This window comes from Callithrix jacchus, chromosome X (genome assembly GCF_049354715.1).
Source record: "Callithrix jacchus isolate 240 chromosome X, calJac240_pri, whole genome shotgun sequence".
NCBI classification, from domain to species: Eukaryota; Metazoa; Chordata; class Mammalia; order Primates; family Cebidae; genus Callithrix; species Callithrix jacchus.
Genome location: NC_133524.1, coordinates 43,036,331 through 43,061,385, shown reverse-complemented (window position 1 = coordinate 43,061,385; position 25,055 = coordinate 43,036,331). Strand labels below are relative to the sequence as shown.

General features: G+C 40.6%; 1 non-coding gene across 1 annotated transcript; it reads left to right on the top strand.

Annotated features, from left to right (window-relative positions):
- Positions 1-7,016: 7,016 nt before the first annotated feature.
- Positions 7,017-7,122, top strand: LOC118150730 (U6 spliceosomal RNA). Its single transcript, XR_004738882.1, has one exon. It is a non-coding gene; the product is annotated as a U6 spliceosomal RNA (small nuclear RNA).
- The last annotated feature ends 17,933 nt before the right edge of the window (positions 7,123-25,055 follow it).

Below are 25,055 nucleotides of genomic sequence, written 5' to 3'. Positions count from 1 at the left end.
GTGATTCTAGGACCAAAGGGATGAATTATACTTCAAGGCTTCTGTGTATTTGAACCAAGATTCTGCTTTGCTTTGTCAATAAGTAAGGCACATCTACAATTGAAACATGCAAAAAAACAGTTAAAAGGGTTTTCTATTCAGCACAGAGGAAGAGCCTTACTTCTAATTCATATTCTGCCATCAACTGTCTGTGTGCAGACAATTTCCCCTCTCTGCATCTCTGTTCTCTTAAAAAATACACAGATTAGCCTGGGTGATCTTTAAAGCCTCTTTCCAACTGTAATTATCGTATTTCTATAAAATAAAGGCTAATACAGAAGACTCATAATATTAATGGTAGTGAAGTACTTGGAACTTAACAGCGTTTAGCCCTTTCAACATGATCTAATGATGTTCTCATTTAATCCTCCCACCTACCCTGTGAGGGATACATTGTTAACTCCATTATTCTGGTTACTATTGCAGCTTAAAACATTTTTAACAGTAACAAAAAGTATTAACAATATAGCTATATAAATAAGGATTACAAAATATTAAAAGTATTTTTGTTTAAAGATAAATTATCACATTGTACAGTTTCTGATGGTCAGTAATTTAAGTACCTCTCCTGGGCTGTCTAGCTCAGGATCTTTCAAGTAGTCACAGTCAGACAGTGACTGAGACAGAACTGCAGGAGTCTGTTTCAGCTCTTCAGAACTCAGAAGCCAGGGGCTGACTGAGCATCTCTCTCTGTTCATGTATAGTCTATTCTCATTATTTGTGGTAGTTATGTTCTATAAAGTCACCTTGAACAAATACTGAACCATTGTTCCTAGCGGAAATACAGGATTAGGTTCCTGCGAGTCCCTGGTCACAATGTTTTCATCAAGTGATCAATATATAACCTTGTTTAGTATATGTTTCTGTTAAAGACATCTTATTTTATATATATACATACAAAATATGTATTGTTGATTCATTAACATTGGATTCATAATCAACAGAACTATAACTCACAGCAGAGCAGAGTTTATCAAACATATGCATTTTCTCCGTAAGGCACAACACAGCCTTCCTGAGCTTCGAAACACTAGACATACTTCAGCATTATGCTTGGGGGCCATTTCCAACAGCAAAATCACCAACAAAAAGCACAAAATGCAAAAAATACCACTAAATAGACTTTTAAAATGTCACCTGTTTATAGTATGAGAGCTGATATAAGAAGGCAGAGTATCCTCTTGTTTGAGCTCAGCTCAGAATGTGCACTTCAGGTGACTCAAATCATTCACCACTCTACACAGGTCTACAAATAACCTTGAAAGTGCTGCATGTATTCATTTTGGGTTACAAATAAATTTCAGTGACTAGGCAGATTTGCAAATACAGAAGCTGTGAATAATAAAAATCAAGTATATCTTCAGAGCTCCTCCATATGGTTTCTCACATGAGCTCATGTGGGCTTCTTCACAGTCTAGTGGGCTGTGGGCATCCAAGCAACTTACATGGCTGCTCAGGGCTCCAGTGTGAGTATTTCAGCCAGGAAGGCAGAAGCTGCATCACCTTTCCTGATCTGACTTCTAAAGTCATGCAGCATTATTTCCACTGCATTCAACTGGTTACAAGAAAGTCATAAACTTGTCCAGACTCAAAGGAAAGGGACATAGAGTCCATCTCTTGAATAAGAAGGTTCTAGAAGAGCATGTTAAATAGGAGAAATTGTTGTGGTCATCTATGAAAAATATAATTTGCTACACCCATTTTACAGAGAAGGAAATCAAGGTTTGGATGTTAAATAACTTGCTTAATGTCACACAGCTAATATGTAGCAGAGCCAGAATTTGAATGTCTCTGACTCCAAAGGCTGTGCCCTAACTACCCTGAACCCTGCTCTACATAGCATAACTTTGGTTTTTAGTCTATAGTTCCAACACAGTGCAAACTAGAAAGCAGCAGCATGGCTGAGCAAAGGGCTTGATGAAACAGATGGAAATTTAAGAGGAATCTATAGAAAGGAAAAGAAGTTGCTTGGCAACTGCTGTTGGGGAGATTGCTCAAAGCATAAAGGTGAATTTGAAGAAGCCAAGAGAAATGGAATAAAGGTCAAACTCAAGCAAGGATTCAGCTTAGGCATGGTCTGAAGAAGGGCTAAAAGAGAAATGACAAGTCCTGAGATCTGGCAAAGCACACAGAGGATAGAAAAGTAGTGGGATTTGGACACCAGAGGCAGAACAGCCACCCACAGGTGAGCTCTTCAGCACAGAATGACTGTAAGCACATTCAGAAAATTCTATCATAAGACAAGCCCCTTTTTCACCCATCATTTGAGAAGCAGAGTCTGGCTCTGGGGTCCCCAGAATAAACTGCGAAGCTGAGAACTATGCTATAGAATTGAGGGTCTTGCAGAAGACCCTACTCCTAGTGCCTTTGCCTGTAAAACGGGGGAGGGGAAGGTACCTGCCGGTTGGTGAAACAAGTTATACAAGGTAGCATTGTGTTTTTCAATGACAATTCTCCCTTGTTTCAGCAGCCTATTGATGATAGGGCAAGCCAAGGACCACCACCTTTATTACACCAGTTAACAGTGATAATCCCTGATGTAACTTCTCCCTTGAAGATAACTATTTTAACAGTCAGATGACATTACCATTATCAAAACTCAACCAAATATCTCAGCATGAAGAAGAGAGCCCCAACTCCAGTGGAAATTTAAAAATACAAAACCTCTGACAAGGGGGTTCTTGGGGGCCATCCTCCTGATGACAATTTCAGAGGCCCCACTGCTCTTCTTGGCTAATCAGAGTTACCGATTATTCTAGCTTATGTTGCTAAGTAACAACTTATCAAACTAGTGACTTAAAAACAACCATTTGCTTTTGTTCATAACTTTGAGGAATTTAAGAAAAGCTTATAAAAGTAGTTCTTGCTTGGGGTTTCTCATGTGGTTGCAGTCACATGCCAGTTGGAGCTATAGTTCTCTGGTGGCTCAACTGGACTGGACATCCAAGATGGCACACACACAGGCTGGCATTGACACTGCTACTGGCCAGGAGCTCAGCTGAGGATGTTGGCTAGAGCACCTACATGTGGCCTTTCCAGGATGGTAGCCTCAGGATGTTCAGACTCCTAATACAGCAGCTGGCTTCTTCCAGATTGTCCCAAGAAAGTCAAGCAGGAGCTGCAAGGCCTTCTATGTCCTAGTTTTGGAAGTCACTTCCACCATACACTGTTAGTTGACACAATCACAAGCAATCAGATTCAAGGGAAGGGGCATAGACATCACCTCTTGATAAGAGGAGTGTCAAAGATTTTGAAGGCTATGTTTTAAAACTTCCTATTATATGTCGACTTGTGCTCTCCCAAAAGATGCCAAAATCCTAACTGCAGTATTTGTGAATGTACCTTATTTGGAAATACAGTCTTTGCAGATGATCAAGTTAAAATGAGGTCATTGGGAGGAGCCCTAATCCAATATGATTGCATCCTTATGGAGAAATTTGTACACAGAAACAGACATGTCCTGAGGGAGAACATCATATGAAGATGAAGGTGGTGATCAGGTGATGCACCTACAAACCAAGGGATACCCAAGATTGACAAGAAACTACCAAGAGCTAGGAAACAGGCAGGGAACAGATTCTTCTCACAGCCTTCAAAAGGAACCAGCCCTGCTAACACCTTGACTTCAGACTTTTGGCCTCCAGAATTGTGAGACAATGCATTTCCACCATTTAAGTTTAGGGTACTTTGTTACGGTAGCCCTGGAAAACTAATGCATTCTCATACTGGCTAAAATAATCGTGATTTTTGTCTAAGAGGGCAAGAAGCCCAGGTGAAAACCTTTATTTTCCCAAACTCCCTTGCAGCTTAGAGATAGCCAAGGGAGTTTGGAAAAGCCTTTCTGGAAAAGCCTTGCTTATACAATAAAAGTCCAACTTTTTTCTGTCTCCATTTTTTCTTCTTACTGTCTGTAATGTAGACATGTGGTATAAAAACAGATCAGCCATCTAGCAACTGCTTGTGAGGACAGAAGCAGATCAGGAAGATGGAAGGAACCTGAGTCTCCGAGAGCAGCCCTCGCAGCTACACAAACAATTCTCCATTGATTGTGCATCTCTCGTGTCCCAGGCACTATTCTGGGTACTGGGGCCACTGGCTCCCCATCCTCCTCTAGTGATCTGTTTTTAACTTCTTAGGTACATCATTTCAACTTACCGAGATAACTGCATGAATAAAAGTGTAGATGTGATGTTATGAACTCCCACAGGGAAGCCTTCTACCCAGCCTGTCAGAAGAGCTTCCTGGAGCTCCCCACAGGGAGGAATACAAGAGATGTGCAGCCTTAAAAGTCTATCAGCCTCTAGGGAATGTCCTCCTCTCCCTCAACAAGAAATATGCCTTCCTGGTATATCAGACAGTCAGACCAGGACTGTCAGAAGCCCTGGAGTGCTAAGCACAGCACAGCTTGGGCTGCCTGCAGTTCTCATGGCAGCTACTACCTCAGGATGCCTAGCAACCAGCCTGTCCTAGGAGACACCCCGGGCTGCCACAGAGTAGCCAAGCTGCCACTGTTTTTAAGAGAGCTAATCAACAGACACCTGAAAGAAGCCATGCCATGGATAAAGCCAAATAGGCCCAGAACCTGGCTGCTTGCTAACTTCCCTTCTGCAGGATGCCCTGCAGTCAGCCCATTTCTCATACTCAATCACCAAAATCCAGAGTCAGAAGTGGCAGCTGCAGTAGCAATGTGACTTTCAGGGTTTTCTGTAGAAAACTAGGACACTAGGTTTCTTGCTGAACTGGGTATGGCTTCCCTCATGCCATAGGTAACCAAGCCAGATTTTCAGTGTGGACCTAAGGAACATGAGAGGAGGTTACCTGAAAGTTCACCACTCTCCAGAACTTCTACCAGTTCAAAGTTATCAACACCCTTCATAGCACTAGCCAATGTGCATGCCTCCTTTCAGAAGCAATAGCTTACCAGAACCTGTGGGAAAACTCTGCTTGTGACTTCACTTCCATAATGTCACCTCCCTCTGGGAATAAGTATCAGTGAGGTCCTCTGAACAGCAGAAGGATGAATATGGGTTTTCATAGTCCTTTGGCCAAGAATTGTAAAGATAGAAAAGGCCAGAGTGGAGCCAAATGTCAGCCACATAAACCTGTTTTGCAATCTCTAGCTGTATGCCCTTGCACAAGTTACTGAAACTCTCTGAGCCACAATTTGTTCAACTATAAAATGAGGTAATAATACCACTATAGTCATTGAGAGGATTAAACAAGAACATTTATATACAGTGTTGTAATGAGAAAAACTTGGGACTGTAACACCCGCTCCTGCGTCCCAAACTGGGCAGGTGCTGAGAGACCAAAGAAGGACTCAGACAAGTCCAGCTTGGCGAGTAGATGACTTTACTAAGACTTAGATATGGGACACTCCTGGGTGGCAGCAGGACAGCTGTAGAGACCTATATCACTTTCTGTCTCTAAGCTGCTTTTAAGTTGATTTTCTGGCTCTTTTTTACTGTGTGTGTGTGTGATGGGACTGTTTTCCTTGGTAGGTTCTTAGATACTCTCTGGGATGCCTGGGTTCTTGGGAACACTTGTCCCTCAGCTGGGTACCATGGCCCTGGCTCCTCACCTAACCTTTAGGGCCAGGCAGTGAGCATATACCCTTAAGTAATCTGGTGGGGGACACACCACAATACAAGTGTCTAGCATGCTACCTGGCATGTAGCGGTAGGAATTCAACAGAGTGGTCTTCTTCCCTGGTTCCCTTGTCAAAGCTGTGATCTCTGAAGTCTTCTGGAGAAAGAAGCAATGAGGGATTGATTGGTGGCACCCTTCTGTGTCCCTTGCAGAATGAAGTTCATTTCTTTCCTATATATGTCCCCCACAGCATGTGCCATGGTGCTTACCTGTGGTAGACATCCGGAGATACAGTAATGAAGGAGTAAAGACAAGCAAGGGAGCGCAAAGGTGGAGGATGAGAAAGACAGTCTCATCCAAATGGCATTTTCTGTTAAAAAATACTTTTGAAGCTGGGATAAAACCAGTGGTGCAGTGAGCTAGCAATACAATTCAGCTCTCCCTAGCATGCTGAATATAGCCTAATATTTTCCCCACAGGCAGAGTGAAAGAAAACCACAGCATCCCCTAGACTTTGGAAGGATAGTGGGCAGAGCACACCAGCAGGCACACTGGAAAGGGAGCCTCGAGCCCTCAAGACATTCACATGCAGCTGAGCTCTCCCTCTGCTAGCCTTCTTTGCTTATCCTTATATATGGTCCCCTTTCCCTTGTCATTTTCACCACCACCAACTCAGCCCTCGCCATCTCTCCTCCCCAGCCTCAAGCACCTCTGTCTAAGCTGCTCTGCCAGCCTCCCTGTGCCTCTCAGATTCATTGTCCTTATGGTATCTGATCATGGCAAACCACTCATATTTTACAAGATTTTTAAAAATAATACTCATAATGCTTAACCAACATAAGAAAATTTGACGACTAAAAATGAGCTCCCTCCCAAATTTTAATAGAACCACTTCCCCCAGAGATGAAGAAATCAAGGCAGAGAGAGACTCAGTCACTGTTGTAGGAATACTCGTCTATAAAGCAATAGATTCAGGATTCAATGCCAAGCAGCCTCTTCCAAAGATGTGTTTCTAACCACTATGTATACTACCTCTGAGATAAAAACAAAATTGAAAAGGAGGTTTGGGGTCAAGTTGTAGATCATGGATCAAACGCCATCCTCAGAAATTGTTATCTTGTTCTATTGGTATAAAGAGTAATTGTAGGCTCAGGGGAAGAGTGTGGTAAAGCCAGCACTGTCTTACAGGAGACAGGGGCACCACCTTTCTGGAGGGTAATATGTTAAGTAGTATGAATGCAAATGCCTACAAGGAGCTTTTTGATGCATTAATCTCAGTTTTAAACATTTATATTCAGAAAATAATTGGAGAAATTTTTAAGAATATATGCATGTATATGAGTGCTCATGGCAATAGCATTTCAAATAGCAAGAAAAAAAGAGGATCTGTGCTGCTTCAGCAGCACATATACTAAAATTGGAACAATACAGAGAAGATCAGTGTGGCCCCTGCACAAGGATGACATGCAAATTTGTGAAGCATTCCATATTTTTACACACCTGGCAAACACAAGCAATGGGGAAAGGATTCCCTATTTAATTAATGGTGGTGGGAAAACTGGCTAGCCATATGCAGAAAACTGAAATTGGACTTCTTCCTTACACCTTATACAAAAAAATAACACAAGATGGATTAAAGACTTAAACATAAAACCTAAAACCATAAAAACCCTAGAAGAAAATCTAGGGACTACCATTCAGGACATAGGCATGGGCAAAGACTTCATGACTAAAACACCAAAAGCAATGGCGACAATAGCCAGAATTGACAAATGGGATCTAATTAAACTAAAGAGCTTCTGCACAGCAAAAGAAACTGTCATCAAAGTGAACAGGCAACCTACAGAATGGGAGAAAATGTTTGCAATCTATCTATCTGACAAACAGGTAATATCCAGAATCTACTAGGAACTTAAACAAATTTATAAGAAAAAAAAACATCAAAAAGTGGGCAAAGGATATGAACAGACACTTCTCAAAAGAAGACATTTATGTGGCCAAGAAACATATGAAAAAAAGCTCATAATCACTGGTCATTAGAGGAATGTAAATCAAAACCACAATGAGATGCCATCTCACACCAGTTAGAATGGCAATTATTAAAAAATCAGGAAACAGCAGATGCTGGAGAAGATGTGGAGAAATAGGAACACTTTTACACTGTTGGTGGGAGTGTAAATTAGTTCAACCATTGGGGAAGACAGGGTGGCAACTCCTCAAGGATCCAGAACCAGAAATACCATTTGACCCACCAATTCCATTACTGGCTATATACCCAAAGGATTATAAATCATTCTACTATAAAGACACATGCACATGTATGTTTGCTGCAGCACTATTCACAATAGCAAAGACTTGGAACCAACCCAAATGCCCATCAATGATAGACTGAATAAAGAAAATGAGGCACATATACTCCATGGAATACTATGCAGCCATAAAAAAGGATGAGTTCATGTCCTTTGCAGGAACATGGATGAAGCAGGAAACCATCATTCTCAACAAACTAATACAGGAACAGAAAACCAAACATTGCATGTTCTCACTCATAAGTGGGAGTTGAACAATGAGAACACATGGACACAGGGAGGAGAACATCATGCACTGGGGCCTGTTGTGGGGTGGGGGACTAGGGGAGGAATAGCATTAGGAGAAATATCTAATGTAGATGATGAGTTGATGGGTGCAGCAAACCACCATGGCACGTGTATACCTATGTAACAAACCTGCACGTTCTGCTCATGTATCGCAGGACTTCAAGTATAATAAAAACTTAAAAAAGAAAGAAAAAAAGAGAATCTAATGTATATGTCCACAGTCACCTGCACAGTCCAGGCATTTCCACACCTTGATATTACCACCTTTCTGGTGCTCAGCCTGTAATACTCTTGTGTCACTTCTCTATTCAGCAAATTCCCACTTAGCCTTCATGGCCAGAGGCAAACACCTCCACCTCCGTGTACACCTTCCTGGATCACCTGAGTTGAAATTGATTACCTCTCCCCCTTGTGTCTCCAGACTGCTTTACCAGCACAGCAAGTATATCTCTTTCATTTTCCTTTTTTGAGTTTTATCAGTATCTGGCTTTCACCCTAGGCAGTTACTTTCCTCATACAGCCCTCTATGTCTAACCTCCCCACTCCCTGCCTCATGCTGCCTGACACATAGTGGGTACCCACTGACACCAAATTGAATTGTTTGTGCCTTTACTTATACAATGCATAATAATTTAGAAAGCACATTCCAATATTAACCTTTGCTTTTTACTATATTAAAAAGGAGCAGAAGCAAATATTTTGCTCTCATTTTAGAGGCAAGAAAACTGGGGCTAATAATGGACTTTTCCAAAGGCCACACAGACAGTGGGGATAGATGCAGGTGTAATTTTGGCTTCCTGACTTTAATGCAGTGATCTCTCCATGACGCTAAGCGGGTAACGGGTCCTGGGGCACCTTAGAGCAGGCTTCCCAGCCACCTTCACTGTGAGGAGATCTTATGATGCCAAGGGAGTAGGAAGAAATTATCTAAGAAGTCAGACCTCTTGAGATGAAGTAATTTATCCACCCCCCATCCTAACTATCACTGCTCCTCACACAGCCCTTCAAGGCTGATTCAGAACCTAAGTTCATCCCCAATCCATACATCCAGCCTCAATTTTTGAACTGGTTCAGAGTGGCCTAACTCGTTGCTAGGGTTCTTAGAAGCCCCCCATCTTCCATGTCCATCAGGCAACCCCCTTATCACCAATATAAGCTTGCTTTCTCCAATACCCTCACCTAACTTTTACCCAAGCCTAAACCTGGACTTTATTCTTCAGCATGGTCTGAGACACCAGGAAAGCAAAACCACTATCCTCCAGGCTAGGAAAACCTCACCCTATACCAACTCATGGCCTCTCAGTTCAGGTCCTCAAAGTGCTCCTATGCCCATATGCCTTGGAAGACTACTCCAATTGCCCTCTAAAAAAAAAAACCCAGCACATTGTCTGAGAACCTTTCTCATCAGTCAGATATATGAGAAGACTTTTCATCCTGTATGCAAAAGGATTTAAGGGATTCAATTTTCATAATTTCTCTCCTGAAATCCGCCCTAGGACACACTCGTGATAGATAGGCAGACCCACCTTTCCTACTTCCCTTCCAACTCTACTGAAAAAAAGGACCACCTCTCACCTTACAGAATATTCCACTGGTGTACTGCCCTGGGCAGTAAAAATGTTTTAGGTATCAAATAGAGAGATAATTTCACATTTGGGCTAGCGTTGACAATGCAAATAACTCTAATCACTGTATCCAGTTCTTTGTTTTCACCGAAATTGCTGAGAGACCTATGAGTGTAATCAGCTGATAATTAAAATTAATTTTGGGGCTGGGCATAGTGGCTCACACCTGTAATCCCAGCACCTTGAGAGTACAAATCAGGAAGATCACTTGAGCCCAGAAATTTGAGGCCAGCATAGGCAACATAGTGAGACACTGTTGCTACAAAAAAAATTTTTTTTAATTAACCAGGCATGGTGATGCACGCTTGTAGTCTCAGTTACTTGTGAGGCTGAGGTGGGAGAATTGCTTGAGCCTGGGAGGTCAAGGCTGCAGTGAGCCAAGATTGCACCAATTCTCTCTAGCCTGAGTGACAGAGCAAGACCCTGCCTCCAAAGAAATTCATAATAGTTTACTATAGAATCTTTGTCATATGATGTAGAAGAAGTATAATGATGCAAATGATATTACCATAATAAAATTCTTTCTACTCCAATCTGCATATTTATGTGAATAAGCACTTAAACCTGTAAGTATGAAAAATGGGAATACAGTGTGATGCTGAATTCTTTCTAGCAATAAGTGACATTCATCCACAGATATAGATTATAAAGAGATGCATTTCCAATAATTTTTTACTTTTATATTTAACAATTATTTCATTTATCTAAATTGCATATATATTTGTGTTGTTTGATATATAATAATAACTGATAATACAGTAAAGATAACTCAATTGGGTGCTAATAATATAGTAATGGTAACTTCATCAATAAGAGATTTTTTTCTTAACATTTAGAGTCTTGTCCCTAATTTATTTTCTGAGACATGGAAATCTCCCCTGAAATCTAGACATGCTTATCCAGTTGCTTATGTGATATTGCTACTGGGATGTCTATTAGATATCTCAAACTTGACATGTCCAGAATCATATTTCTGATACACGTCCTCAAACTTCCCCAGCTCAGTTAAGGCATTCTCATTCTTTTAGCTGCTCAGATTGAAAACCTTAGAGTTGTCCTTGACTCCAGAGACTGCAATGAGAATGTGTCTCACTGGCCTCCTACACAGGAAGTGAAATTGACCTAAAGCCCCAGATGCTGTGCTTGAAATTTATCACTGCATTCACACTGAGGTCATCTCTTCTAGGGGCTGCTCCCTACCAATAGTTGATTGTGTCAGGGACACTAAGATCTATTCCTGGGAAACACAGGACTCCTTTGTTGGTCAACTGTGAGTCAAGAATTCTCCAAAGGCTTTGCAAAACCTTTCTTAGACTGCATGGTGGTTTTGGACTTTTCCATCCAACTTTTTCTTCCTCTCCACCTCATCAAGGGTAAGACTTCCATTATGGTGTGCTGACTCTCCCAGATTTCCCTGCTTCCTTCCCTGTTTCCTTTTCACACAGGAAATAATAATAATGAAATGCTTACATGCTTAATTGTATCTGGGCATTCACTTTACAGAAGACACAGATTAACACAACTCCTCTCTTTCTCTCTCATAGCTCATACCCAATCAGCAAACCCCATCATCTCTCTTGAAAATACAGTTTATCCTTGAATAGCATGGGTTGGAACTGCATGGGTCCACTTATACACAAATTTTCTTTGCCTCTGCCACCTCTTGAAACAGCAAGGTAAACCCCTCCTCTTCCTCCTCCTCCTCAACCCACTCAACATGAAGACAACAAGGATGAAGATCTTTAAGATAATCCACTTACACTTAATAAATAGTAAATATATTTTATCTTTCTTATGATTTTTTCAATGACATTTTCTTTTCTCTAGCTCACTTCATTGGAAGAATACAGTATATAATATATATAACATACAAACCATGTATTAATTGACTATATTATCTGTAAGATTTCTGCTCAACAGTAGGCTATTAGTAGTTAAATTTAGGGGGAGTCAAAAGTTATATGATTTTTGACTGTGTGGTGGGGCTCAGTGCCCCTAACCTCCACATTGTTCAAGGATCAACTGTATAACCAAGATCCAATCACTTCTCACTATCATCAATCTGGTTCAAGCCATCATCATTTCTCACCTGGATTATGGAAACAGCCTTCTGTATCAGTCAGTGTGGTACATTAAAGATGGCCATAAGTTCATTGTGCTCCTCTCTACTCCCTTGAATCTGCTTGGCCTCTCAGTGCTTTCACCAACTGCATATAGAAGCAATACTGTGCCAGCTAGAGACCTAGGCTTTAAGAAGACTGGCAGCTTCTGCTTCCTGCCTCTTGGAACTCAGCCTTTATGCTGTACATACTAGCAGCCCACTTGGAGGAGAATCAAACCCTCTGGCCAACAGCCCCAGCTGAGCTCCCAGACGACAGCCAACTTATCAGTCACGTGAGTGAGCCATCTTGGAAATGGATCCTCCAGTCCCAGCTACCCTAGCTGATACCACATGAGACAAAGATGAACTATCCCTGCCAAGCCTTGCCTAAATTCAAAATCATGAGTAAATAAATGATTGTAGTTGTTTTAAGCCAGTAAGTTTTGGGGTATTTCTTTTGTACAACAATAAATAATCAAGACTCAAGGTCCCAACAGAAAACAGATGGAATACTGAAGAGGTAAGTGAAGAGAGTTTAATTAAGGGACTATGTTTACAAAAGTATGGCCAGGATTATGGAAACTAACAAGGAATAGTGAAGCACCTGGGACTAACATCAGGGAGCTGCCATGTCTACCTCTTGGCCTAAATGAGAAATAGGAGAGAGCAGTTACCAGAATCCTGAAAGGGTAGCTATAGGGGCAGGATTACCTGAAAGAAGTTATGGTCTTAGGTAGAGGGACACAGCTAATCTGCAGTGACTCTTGCTAGGGAGGAAGCCAGAAGAATAAATGGGATAAATTTCTGCTCATTCTTCTCTCTACCTCTCAACTTCTACTGGTTCCTATTGGTTGAACCCACTGGAAGCCAGAGGCCATGCTGTCCACTGATGTAATCCATGTAGGTCAGCCTCCCATGGTACAGAGTAGGGTGGGAAAAAGTTATAAGTAAATCAGAAAAGATATTTAGCAGGTTGCATATTAGTCAGGGTTCTCCAAAGAAACAGAACCAATGGGACACACACACACACATACAGACACACACACAAACTGACCCACACAATTATTGAGGCTGAGAAGTCCCACAATCTGGTGTCTGCAAGCTGGAGACCCAGGAAAGCCAGTGGTATAATTCAGTCTGAGTCCAAAGGACTGAGAACCAGGAGTGCCAACATCCAAGGGCAGGAGAAGATGAATGTCCCAGCTCAAACGGAGAGAGTGAATTAATCTTTTATCTGCCTTTTTGTTCTATCTAGGCCTTCAGAGGATTGGATGATGCCCACCCACATTAGTGACTGTAGATCTTTTTCACTCAGTCTGCTGATTCAACTGTTAATCTCCCCCAGAAACACTCTCACATACACACCCAGAAATAATGTATTACCAGCTATCTGGGCATCCCTTAGCCCAGTCAAGTTGACACATAAAATAAATCATTACGCTGACTAACAGCTCTCCCTGTCTTGGTTCACACCCTGTCACAGTCAATTTTCAACATAGCATCCAAAAATATCTTGTTAAAGCTTAAGTCAGATGAAATAATTTTTTTTTGCTGAAAATCCTCCATAATCACTCTGAGTAAAAGCCAAAAATCCTTAAAATATCCTCCAAGGCCCCACATAATATAGATAACCTTACCTCTGAGCTCATCACCAGAGCTCCCATCTTCCTTCTGACTCCAGCCACATTGGCCTTCTTGCCCTTCTTCAAACATGACGGGTATGCTCCAGCCTTGAGGTGTTTGAACTGGCTTTTCCCTTTATCTGATATGCTCTTCCCTCCTATGCACATAACTGAGTCCTTTAATTCCTTCAGATCTGTATATAAAAGTCACCGTTTTGGAGAGGCCACCTCATCTAAAATGTCAACACCAGCTAACACTTGACATAATATATCTACTTTTTCTGCTTTGTCTCTCTAATTAAAACTTTTTAATATCTAAAATTATATAGATTTTGCTTATTTATCTTGTATATTATTGACTGTCTCTCACAATATAAAGTAAGTTCAATGAGGGCAGGGAATTTTGTCTGTTTAATTTACTGGGACAATTTCTGGCACATAATGAGCATTCAACAAATATTTGTTTAATAAACAAATGAAAGACCACAGAAAATGACAATATTTTATTTCAGCATACATATATATATATATATATATATATATATATATATATACGCATGTGTAGGTGTGTGGTGGGGGATAGACATAGATGTGTGTAGAAAATTAAAACAAGATGAATAAAAATGTTTCAAGCATAAAGTAAGTTAAGACAATTATTTGGAGAGAATAGAAAGAACATTCAACTTCAAAGAAAAAAGAAATGATATAACATTTGTATCCATTAAGGATTCACTTGTTCATGTGTTCTTTTAAATGAAAGTTGGAGGTTGGTGGCAAGATGGCTGACTAGATGCAGCCAGGTGGAACAGCTGCCACTGAGGAACTGGGACCACTGGCACACTACTAACAGATCTTCAGAGGGAAGACACTGAGTGTGGATGCGGGGAAGACACACAAGTTCGGCTGAAGGGGAAGGAAGCTGGGAACCCTGCATGGGGCTATTGTGCATGAATTCTCATTCTTGTCCCCCAGTGACTCCAGGGAAAAGGGTGAGTTAAACTGGCAATGAGCGATCCACTCTTGTTACAGACCTCTGGAATCCCAGCGGGAGGACACCCCTTGACCACCACAGATACTTGAGTTGGCAGGGAGAGCTGCCAAGAGAAGTGTTAGGAGAAGCACTACAGCCTGTGCAGGCCCAGAGGGGTTTGTGTGGGAGCATCTGTAGACCAGACCAGCCAGTGATGCCCATCCCCCTAGGCTGGACTTGCTCCCACAGAAGACTTTAGCCCCAGCAGAACTTTTGAACCTGAACCCTTCATGGTGGTCTTTCACATCAGATGGGATCAGTCTAACAACCTGAGCACCCTTGGTCTGCTGAGCCTCTCCCAGGGCCCCAGCCTGGCCACACCTGTTTGCAGTGCAGCCTTGGGCACCCTGGAGGCCCATATTATAGCTCCTGCACTAGAGGACTGTGCCTGGCCAGCAGAGAGCTCCAGCACAATGGCCCCTGCAGACATGAACCAGTCTGTCTGCTCCCTCCCACCACTGCAGTTTCCCCCATGCCCACAGTCATCTCCCACATCCCTTTGCCTGCATGTGTGGGCATGGAGGGATCTTGTCTTTCTTTCCCAGCCATAACATGTATGCACATGCACCCAGCCCTGCCACTGCTGCCAGCATGAGTACACTCCACCCCAGGCTCCTGCACCATACTGTCATTGCAGTTGGAGCCTTGGCAGGCACAGAGCTTGGCAGCCTCACCCCTACAAGCACATTGCCCCTGTGCCAACACTGCCTCTAAGTGAAACTAGGCATGGAGAACAGTGGAACTGCCCCCAACCTGAACACCACCTCCACCTGGATGAAAATGCACAAAAGGGATACACAGTCCTGTGTTTGCCAGTGCCCTGGCTCCATGCTAACACCACAACCAGAATGACCACAAACAGTCACCAGCAGAAGCCCCCTTTGCTCCCAACCCCAAGTGGTGCTGTCTCTGCTGTTGTGAACACCTGCCCAAAGGCCAGCACCCTAGCACCCACTAGCATCCTGCTACAGCTGATGAGCATGCACCCCACCATGCTGTTGCTGCCACTGCTGCTGACACATGAAAGTGAGGATGGATCCCACTGCCACTGTTCTATAAAACATTCCGGCTGACACCACCCATTGGACTGCTGTGACCAGTGATCCAGAAGCACCGGGGCCCCTCCAACTCATTGGGTTCCTAACCTTGAGAAGCCAGAGAACAAAGTTGGGGCCCAATACCAGTCCCCCAGAGTTAGAGCATGCAGTCAAGGAGTCCTGATCTGAGCCTTGGCCCCCTAAAATTTTCCAGAAATGAAGCCAGTCATCTGAACCCACCTTATACCACAAGAGAATCCTTAAGGTCATTAGACAGAATAAAAGGAAAAAAAAACATCTGAAGGACAGCAATTTCAAAGATTGAGGGAACATAAATCCACAAAGATGAGAAAGAACCAGCACAAGAACTCTGACAACTCAAAAAGACAGAGTGCCTTCCTTCCTCGAAACAACCAACTACTTCTCCAGCAATGGTTCTTAACAGGGCTGAGATGGCCAAAAGACAGGAATAGAATTCAGAATATGGATAGGAAAAAATATCATCAAGATGCAGGAGTATGTTGAAACCCAATCCAAAAAAAGCTATGAATCACAATAAAATGATACGGGAGCTGACAGAATAAAATAGCCAGTATAGAAAAGAATGTAACTAACCTGATAGAGCTGAAAAACATATTGTAAGAATTGCATAATGCAATCACAAGTAACAAGAGCAGAACAGACCAAGCAGAGGAAAGGATCTCAGAACTTGAAGATTGGCTTTCTGAAATAAGATAGTCATACAAGAATAGAGAAAAAATAATAAAAAGGAACAAACAAAGCCTTCAAAAAATATGGGATTATGTAAAGAAAACAAACCTATGACTCCTTAGTGTCCCTGGAAGAGATGAGAAAAGTGGAAACAACTTGAAAACATATTTCAGACTATTATTTGTGAGAACTTCTCCAACTTATCTAGAGAGGCCAACATTCAAGTTAAGGAAATGCAAAGTACCCTAGAAAGATACTTCATTAGAAGATCATCCCCAAGACATATAATCATCAGATTCTCCAAGGTTGAAATGAAAAAAAAAGTTAAAAGTTAAAGACAGCTTGAGAGAAAGGGCAGATCACCTACAAAGGGAAGCCCATCACACTAACAGCAGACCTCTCAGCAGAAACCCTACAAACGACAAGAAATTGGCGGGGTGACGGGGCTATATTCAACATTCTTAAAGAAAAGAATCCGAACCAAGAATTTTATATCCAGCCAAACTAAGCTTCATAAGCAAAGCAAAAATAAGATCCTTTTCAGACAAGCAAATGCTGAAGGAATTAGTTACCACCAGGCCTGCTTTACAATTGTTCTTGAAAGAAGCACTAAATATGGAGAGGAAAGACCATTGCCAGCCACTATAAAAATATATTTAAGTACACAGACCAGTGACACTATAAAGCACCCACACAAGCAAGTCCACATAATAACCAGCTAACATCATGATGACAGGATCAAATGCACACATATCAACACTACCCTTGATTGTAAACAGGCCAAAGGCCCCAATTAAAAAGCACAGAGTGGCAAGCTGGATAAAGAAGCAAAATCCAACCCAATGGTATGCTGTCTTCAAGAGATCCACCTCACATGCAATGACATCCATAGGCTCAAAATGAAAAGATGGAGAAAAATCTACCAAGCAAATGCAAAAAAAAAAGCATGGGTTGCAAATCTAATTCAGACAAAACAGACTTTAAACCAACATTTAAAAAAATCTTTAAACCAAAGAGTAAAAAAAAAAGACAAAGAAGGAAATTACATAATGGTAAAGGGTTCAATTCAACATGGAGACCTAATTATCATAAATGTATATACACCCAACACAGGAGCACCCAGATTCAAAAAGCAAGTTTGCAAAGACCTTCAAAGAGTCTTAGATTGCCACACAATAATAGTGGGAGTCTTGAACACCTCACTGACAGACAGATCACTGAGGCAGAAAATTAATAAAGATATTCAGGACCTGAACTCAGTACTGGATCAAACAGACCTAACAGACATCTACAGAAATCTCCACCCAAAAACAACAAAATATACATTCTCCTCATCATTACATGGCACATACTCTAAAACCAACCACACAACGGGATGTAAAACAATCCTCAGCAAATGCAGAATAACTAAAATCATACCAACCAACTCTCTCAGATCACAGCACAATAACATTAGAAATTAAGTTTAAGAAAATTGCACGAAATCATATAATTACATGGAAATTCAATAACCTGCTCCTGGGTGACTTTGGAATAAATAATTAAATCCAGGCAGAAATCAAGAAGTTCTTTGAAACTAATGAGAACAAAGATACAACATACCAGAATCTCTGGAACACAGCTAAGGCAATGTTAGGAGGTAAATTTACAGCACTAAATGCTCACATCAAAACATTAGAAAGATTTCAAGTTAACAACCTAAAATCCCAACTAAAAAAACTATAGAACCAAGGGCAAACCAATCCCAAAGCTAGCAGAATAACCAAAATCGGAGTTGAACTGAAAGACATTGAGACATTAAAAAAAAAATTCAAAAGATCAACAAACCCAGGAGTTGGTTTTTTGAAGGAAAAAAAAAGAGAAAACAGATTGCTGGCTAGACTAATAAAGAAGAAAAGAATGAAGATCCAAATAAACACAATTATAAATGACAAAGGGGATATTACCACTGACCCCACAGACATACAAATAGCCATCAGAGATCATGAACACCTCTATGCATACAAACTAGAAAATCTAGAAGAAATTGATAAATTCCTGGACACAAAGACCAACCCAACACTGAACTGGGAAGAAACTGAATCCCTGAACAGACCAATAATGAGCTCCAAAATTGAATTACTAATAAATAGCCTACCAACCAAAAAAAAAAAAAAAAGAGAGAGAGGGAGAGAAAAGCTGGTACTATTATTCCTACTGGAATTATTCCAAAAAAAATTGAAGAGGGACTCCTCCTTAACTCATTCTATAATGTCAGCATTATCCTGGCACCAAAACCTGGCAGAGACACAACAAAAAAAGAAAACTTCAGGCCAATATCCTTGATGAACATTGATGCAAAAACCCTCAAGGAAATATTGGCAAACCAAATCCAGCAGCACATCAAAAAGCTTATCCACCACAATCAAGTAGGCTTTATCCCTGGAATGCAAAGTTGGTTGAACATACATAAATCAATAAATATAATTTATCACATAAACAGAACTAAAGAAAAAAATCACATAATTATCTCAAGAGATCCAGAAAAGGCTTTCAATAAAATTCAACACTGCTTCATGCTAAAAATTCTCATAGAGAGTTCCTTCCTTCAGTAGAAGGAACATACATCAAAATGATAAGAGCCATCTATAGCAAACCCACAGCCAACATCATATTGAATGAGTAAAACCTGGAAACATTCTCCTTGTAAACTGGCACAAAACAAGAATACCCTCTCTCACCATTCCTATTTAGCATAATATTGGGAGTTCTAGCCAGAGCAATCAAGCAAAAGAAAGAAATAAAGCACATCCAAATAGAAAGAGAGGAAATCAAACTAACCCTGTTTGCAAATGACATGATTCTGTATCTAGAAAACCTAATAGCATTGGCCCAAAAGTTCCTTGAGCTGATAAACAACTTTAGAAAAATTTCAGGATACAAAATCAATGTAAAAAAATCACTAGCATTTTATACACCAAAAACAGCCAACCCAATAGCCAAATTAGTAATGCAATATCATTCACTATTGCCACAAAAAGAATAAAATACTTAGGAATACAGCTAACCAGGGAGATGAATCTCTACAATGAGAATTACAAAACACTACTGAAAGAAACCGGAGATGACACAAACAAATGGAAAAACATTCCATGTTCACGGATAGGAAGAATCAATATTGGTAAAATGGCCATACTGCCCAAAGCAATTTATAGATTCAATGCTATTACTATCAAACTACCAATGACGTTCTTCACAGAACTAGAAAATCTATTTTAAAATTCATAGTCTGAATAGCCAAGATAATTCTAAGCAAAAAGAACAAAGCTGGAAGCATCGCACTACCTGACTTGAAACCTGACTTTAATACTACAGGGCTAAGTAACCACAACAGCATGGTGCTGGTACAAAAACAGACACATAGACCACTGGAACAGAATACAAAGCTCAGAAATAAAGTCGCACACCTATAACCATGTGATCTTCAATAAAGCAGACAAAAATAAGCAATAGGGAAAGGACTCCCCTATTCAATAAATGGTACTGGAATAACTGGCTAGCCATATGCAGAAGATTGAAACTGGACCCCTTCCTTACATCACCTACAAAAATCAACTCAAGACAGATTACAGACATAAGTGTAAAATCCAAAACTATGAAGACCCAGGAAGACAACCTAGGCAAGACAATACTGGACATAAGAACAGGCAAAAGTTTCATGAAGAAGATGCCAAAAGCAATTGCAAGAAAGGCAAAATTTGAGAAATGGTATTTAATTAAATTAAAGAGCTGCACAGCAAAAGGAACTATCAATAGAGCAAACAGACAACCTACAGAATAGGAGAAAATATTTAGAAACTATGTATCTGACAAAGCTCTAATATCCAGCATCTATAAGGAAGTTAAACAAATTTACAAGCAAAAAATAACTCCATTAAAATGTGGGCAAATGACATGAATGGACACTTTTGAAAAGAAAACATACATCTGACCTACATGCACATGTAACAAAGCTCAAAATCATTGATCATTAGAGAAATGCAAATAAAAATCATGAAATACTATCTCACACCAGTCAGAATGACTATTATTAAAAAGTCAAAAAAATTACAGATACTGATGTGATTTCAGAGAAAAAAGGAATGCTTATACACTGTTGGTGGGAGTGTAATTAGTTCACTGATTGTCAAAAGCAGTATGGTGATTTCTCATAGAGCTAAAAACAGAAATACCATTCAATCCAGCAATCCCACAACTGGGTATATACCCAAAGGAGTATAAATCATTCTATCATAAAGACATATGCATGTGTATGTTCACTGCCATACTATTCACAATAGCAAAAACATGGAATCCACCTAAATGTCCTTCAATGGTACGCTGGAAAAGAAAATGTGGTATATACACGCCATGGAATACTACACAGCCATAAAAAAGAATGAAATCATGTCCTTTGCAGGGACATGGATGGAGCTGGAGGCCTTTATCCTTAGCAAACTAAAACAGGAACAGAAAACCAAATACTGCCTTTTCTCACTTACAAGTGGCAGCTAAATGATGAAACCACATGGACACACAGAGGGGAACAACACACACTGGGACCTACCTGGGGGTAGAGGGCGGAAGGAGGGAGAGGATTAGGAAAAATAACTAATGGAGACTAGGCTTAATACCTGCATTATAAAATATTCTGTCCAGCAAACCCCCGTGACACAAGTTTACCTATGTAACAAACCTGCACTTAACCCCTGAACTTAAAAGTTTAAAAAAAAAGAATGCTGATGGATAGCAAATGACTATGGCGTTAGATTTTGCTTCCAAGAGTGACATGACAGTTTTATTTTAAAATGACAATATTTTCAATATGCTAGAAATTATATTCTTTGTAACTACTTAACTTTCTAATTAAAAATATTTTAGAAGTTAACCTCAAAATATGTGAAGAGGGTTCATTGTTTAAAAAAAATATTTTAGGGGATATGCAAACAGGAGTTTGATGACCACTGCTCTTGTGTGTATTGAAAGAACTCTGGCCTAAGATCGGAAAATCTCAATTCTTATCTTAGCTCTGTCACTAACTAGCTGTGCGACCTTATAGAAACTACTTAACCTCTCTGAGCTTCAATTTTCTCATCTGTGCAATTAAAGAATGAGAGAACATGGAATCTAAAATAGTTTCCAATTACAAAACCCTTTGTTCTATGACCTCTAAAATTGCTTTTCTGTCTCTTTACAATTTTATCTCTTCCTTAGAGTTTCTCCCTTCCTTCTGTTCCTACTCCTATGGCTACGTGCCTCCCTCTATCACTTGTAGGCTGGGGGAATTAATACAAATAAAGGCCCCAGCATACAGCAGACTCTCTCTTCTCTTCCCATGAACAAACTTTCTTGCATAAACATGAGCAACTCAACCTTCATATCCAAGGTCTTTGTACTCTCCCTATTCCCCTAGCCCTTACACTCTCCTTTTCCACTGCTGACCACCCTGCTTGATGCTTGGAGGTCTATCATTGTCTATTCTCAAAAGGACTAATCCAGGGGAACAGCCTGTGCAGGTCCCGGAACAAGGCTCATGGCAGGGGATTCTCTGGTTCTTTGTACCCAGGCAAGGATTCCAGGTGGTCACATCCCCTTGGCCTCACAATCATTCTAACTCATGGGGAAGAACGTGTTTGCAAGAGGGCCCCAAGAGGGGTTCCAGTTGCCCAGGTCTAAGGTGGTACCATCTTTCCCTAACCCTTGCTGAATAATTGAGGCCAGGATGAATGGATAAACACATGTGCATATAAATACAATGAAATACTACACGGCAATAAAAAGGAATAAGCTATTCGTCAACAAAACAAGATGGACGAATCTCAGACACCATGTTAAGTAAAAGAAAGCAGAAAAAAGGGTACAAACTATATGACTTTGCTTCCTTCATTTCTATGAAATTCAGACAGATAGAATCTATAGGAATAGCAGATTTGTGATTACCTAGGACCAAGGGTGGGGGAGTTTACTACAAAGGGCATGAAAGAACTTGCTGGTATAATGAGATTGCTTCATCACTTGATTGTCATGTTGGTTTCACAAATGTATACATTTATCAAAACTTATAAAAATAAAATAGGTTTATTTTATTGTATATAAATTAAACTTTAATAAAGTTGATTTATGAAGAAAAACAAGTAACCACAAAAGGATTGCCCAGCAGAACATCTGTCAATAAGTATACATTCCACATCACTGTATGATTTATCTTGCTCTATCCTAATAGGATTCTCCTTAAATCCATACACATATGTTCTTAAAGAAATATGTGTGTGTGTGTGTGTGTGTGTGTGTGTGTGTATGTATGTATGTATGTATAGGGAAGAGGGACTGGTTGTCACCCATCGGTTAAACGTAGGCACCAACTCTGAGCCCCAGACTTTTTCCTTGACCAATCTATCTTCATTTTAAAATCAAAATCTCACCAAGGAAGGCAATGTGAATCCAGTGGCCTTAGGTTCAAGTCTAAGGCTTGCCTCTCATGAACTGCATGGCCTTGTGGAGTAGTCAGAGCAACAGCCAAGCATATAGAAACTTATTTCATCCCCACTCGAACTTTGTAAGATAGATGACTCTGATCGTGACCGTTTTACAGGTGAGAAAACTGAGGCTAAGATCCTTCACCTAACAAGCAGTAAGTCAGGACTTGGATCTATATTTATTAAGCTCTGCTCACTTATGCTTCTCCAGAGAAAGTTACTTAACTTCTGAACCTGAAATTCCCTTCTTTCTAAAGCTGGCATAATACTGCTTACAGTTAAGATAATTGTGAAAAATAATTAATGTGCCTTGTGTGATTGATGTATTCAATAGATTTCATCAATCTCTTATTATGGCTACAGAATTTCCAGCCATTTACAGCTTTTGAGTTAAATTCCAACATTAGTCCTTCAGCTTACCTTCCCCCTGAGAAGTTCTCCAGTATAGGAAAGTGGGGATTGATCCTGGAAGGTTCTAAAGTGGCCAGCAATTCCATTATAGCCATTAAAGAACGATTAGTCAACCCAAGAAGGTATACACTATTGGGCAATTTTCTGTTTGAAGCCTATTAAAGGATTTATTCCATTCCGAGAAGCAAAATTTTCAAATATTTAAGCTCTCTTAGTAGAAAATCTAAGTTCAAACAAAGGAAATCTAGACCTTCCATTTGAGGTTCCACTTCTTGTGGTTCCTTCATCCTCCAAAAATGAAGACCCACCCTTCATAGCAAATCCTCCATCCATATACACCATCCCTGCTTAGAAGTATCAGAAGATTCTAGAGGAAGGTTATTTTCTGATACAGTTATGCTGCATTACTTCAAACAAGGTGTCTAATAACCCTGTGACTTCATGTTCCAAAAAACAACCATGATGATGCCATGTATAGAAAAAACTCTCTAAATAAGAAGCTGTGTGGCTGCGGTTACAAACCCATCCACTACATGGGACTTCTCTTTGCTAAGCATCACATCATTGCTGTAAGATCAATGGAGGAGGTTGGTGGGACTGTTCCTGGCACAGTGCCTGGAACTCAATGATGGCTAGTGCCTTGCCCCCTACCCCCTGAGGTTTGAGTGGGCAGGATTTTTTCAGAAGTGTCAGACTCCCTTCTGTCTTGTAGCAACTGAGTCAACAAGAAATGCATCCACCTTAACTTCTAGGAAAACAGGCCAAGCTAAATTGCAGTGAAGATAGCACCATGTATAGGATTAAATCCCCACCTCTCCATCACAGGAAACAAAGTAAAGGAGGGCTTTCCTGAGGGCTAATTAACAGACAACTACAATCATCTGAGACTTAAAAGAATCAAAACAAACCACCAGCTGTCACTGATCTTTTTCATCTCCTTTGGGAACAGTGTAGCTACGGGAAGAATGTTTCTAGCAATAGCTGCCAACAGTCTCCAGAATAATACTGAGGACAAATTATGCCTTATGAGTAATCATATGTCAGATGGAATACGCATCCCAGGGTGCCCTTCACCAAAAACTCCCTCTAGTGCAACAGAGGTGACCACTGTCTCCTTCTCAGGCAGGGCTCTGCTCAGGCAACCTTCTGCCATGCAATCAGCTCCTGACTTGCAAGAGAGCCCCACAAGCCTGCTCGCAGCTCAGTGTCATGGGGAAGACTCAGATCCAAGCTGGGCTTTGGTCTCTTCTCCAAAATGTGGAAGTGGGACTGAACTGAGTCAGTAGTTAAATACAGGTGATGGACTTGTAAAACACTGCAGACTTGGAGGCCTAGGGCATCATTTGGGGCTGCCGTGTTTGGCCCATGTGTTCAGAGAAGCAGAAAAAGCCATTCAATCTTAAAGAGAGAATGATGCAAAGTCACAGATTCAACCTTAAAGAGAGAATGATGCAAAGTCACAGATTCAATCTTAAAGAGAAAATGATGTAAAGTCACAGAGAGAATCAAAGAGAAGACACATAGAAAGCTAGGGGAGAAAGAGGAAGGGATTTGAATGGTCCCTCATACAGTCCTACTGCATTTACCCCCTTTTGACTCAGGCTGACTTCATTAATACACAATCCCCTCTCGTCAACTCCAGACATTCTGATCCTTAGGGTTTTATTCCTCTAGTTTAACATGTTAGATACTGATGTCCTAGGAAAAGATAACACATTAAATACTATTATTGGTCACTAACACCTTCATGTGAATGACGTTGTCATAATCTTTCAAAAAGGCATGTTTCAAGATGGAGG